The sequence below is a fragment of the Octodon degus genome, unplaced genomic scaffold (genome assembly GCF_000260255.1).
Source record: "Octodon degus isolate 3935 unplaced genomic scaffold, OctDeg1.0 scaffold00227, whole genome shotgun sequence".
In the NCBI taxonomy this organism is placed as follows: Eukaryota; Metazoa; Chordata; class Mammalia; order Rodentia; family Octodontidae; genus Octodon; species Octodon degus.
The window spans coordinates 2,687,761-2,690,305 of record NW_004524803.1 but is presented as its reverse complement, the minus strand read 5'-3'; positions in this window follow the sequence as shown (position 1 = coordinate 2,690,305).

Sequence of the window (2,545 nt, the reverse complement as noted above, 5' to 3'; positions counted from 1 at the left end):
CTCAGCCATCTAAGCACCTGTCTAGCAAGTGCAAGGATCCAGGTTCAATTCCTAGCACCAAGTGCCATGCCCGCCACCAAAACCAGGCAGGTGGTGTGCACCTGTATTCCCAGCGCTAGGGAGGTTGAGACAGGAAGATCACTATGAGTCCGAGTTGTGAAGATAAATAAATAAATTTAAAAGGAAAAAAAAACCAAAATACACATTACTTTAAACCATTTGTAGTCCTATTAAGTGTATTAGCTTTAACTAGAAAAAAGAAATCAAGTCCACATTTTTAAAAGAAAAATTAAGGTACATCGTAAACAGTGGTAGTTGGCTGCTTAACAAAGTAATTTCTGAGGATCTGTACATAATGTCATCTAAAGTATTTGTATCCTGTCTCCCTTCTACTTGCATCCAGCTCTTTCCCTTTCCCTGTCTTCTAATCTCTTTCCTCTTCCTTCTCCTCTGTTCATTCATGTTCTGTTGGTTTTGAGTAAATAGGCATGTCCTCAGGACATCTATAATGAAGATACCAAGGGCAAGCAGCTGTGGATTTTGCTGTTGCAATGTCTTATTTTCTTAGAAAATATCCTCTTCTGATGTCACATTTGCTCAAAATACCATGAAAAGTAGTAGACAACATACTAGATGAATCTATTAAAATTATCCAAGGAAATCATGCAACGCATGTATGACTGCCAATCCAGGCGTTCCACACTGCTATCCTAGGCACAGGATGGAAGCTTGCACTAACAGTGGGGAACAATTGGAGCTATGAGTTCTGAACTTGAAGAGAACTCAGACCCAAGTATCATGCCCAGAAAATGCATATGTTTCTTCAGTACTCACAGAAAACTGTTGGAGCTATTACTAGGAATGCTGATGGAATGCCGTAAGAAAGTTCCTTCATAGAGTAGCTGAAATAGATGCTTGCTATTTTACCTTCTTTCTCTTTCTCACACCAGCACAAATTGGTCATACTTCTAATAATTAATACAGTTTCTAGGAAGATAGGAAGCTATCCACAGAAGTGTTCAGAACCATGGAAACTTTCAACACCAGTCTCAATTTCAACCTTCTTCCTCCTATTTCCTCTGAATACCTTATTCATGGGAATATGGTTGAGCTGTTTTCTTAAGTGTGATTATTTCCCTAGATGCTATAAAGACGTTTGTTCATGTCTAAGATTAGCATTTTTCTTGAATTTCTTATTAAGTAATGTAGACCCATCATTTCCTTTCCTTTGCCATATACTTATGCAGGTCAAATATCAATCCCAGTTTAAAAAGTTAAAAGTAAATAGTAGATTCTGTGCATCAACATAAAACCTTATGCCTAAAACCTGTTTTTTGATTTTCTTTTTGCCACCCAGCAGTGATGTTTAAAAAATAATAATAATAATTGTACCAGCCAGTGAGATAGCTCAGCGATCTGAGGCGCCTCCTTAGGTAAGCTTAGGCAAGCACACAGGGACTGAGGCTTGATCCCGGCACCATATACTTCTCCAGCCCCACCCCCAGGTTGAGCTGAGCCAGAAAAAAAAAATAATAATACTACTTTAGGCAGAAAGCAATGGCCTGGGTTTGATTCCCAGCATGCTATGCTGGTCCCACCCCCAGAGCGAGCTGAGACTGTGATTGAGACTGTGCGTGGTGGCGTGCACCTGTAATCCCAGCACTTGGGAGGTGGAAAATAGGAGAATCACTACAAGTCCAATCTACATAGTGAAACCCAGTAGACCCTGTACTAAATACTTTAAAAGGTACCAACACTACCATTAATTCTAACAGTAGTTCAAGACTAATTCTATCATGTACATCATAAAGTCAAACATTATTCTTCATATAAGGTGTTTTGAATGTGTAGAATATTTATACTTAAGTCCAAAGTATACCTATACACAAGCAGGTTAACATACATACATACATACATACATACACACACACACACACACACACACACACACACATAGAGTTAGTTACCTCAATTGACTATACTCTTGTAAGTGAAAAATATACTTTTTAACACAATACATTGAGTATGGAAAAACTGATCATAAAACTGAGAAATCCATAATGGCTAAATAGAACATGAGCTTTTTATTCACAGAAACCACTTCTTGTGTATTTCTTTCTGCAATAAAATAACTGGACAGCAGTTTCCAATCAAATAAAGTATGATCAGGTTTGGCGCAGTCTAGGCCAACATGTATGTTGTATGGTTCTTCATATTAAAATCAGAGACATGCTATTTTATTCTTTCCTAGAATAAATTAAGAGTCCAGCCAAGATCAATGACACAAACTTAGCTATCTGGGAGGCTGAGTGAGCCAGGAGGATTACAAGTTCAAGGCAAGTTCTGGGCAATCCAATAAAACTTTGTCTTAAAGTAAATTTTGAAAAGCATGAGAATGTAACTTTGTAGTAAAGCACTTGTCTAACATGCACAAGCCCCTGGGTTTAATCTTAAGCAGCACCAAAAAAAGGAAAAGAAAAAGGAGTTCATATACAGTAGGATCCCTTTCATAAGCTATTACTGAGAAACCAAATGGAGGACCTTA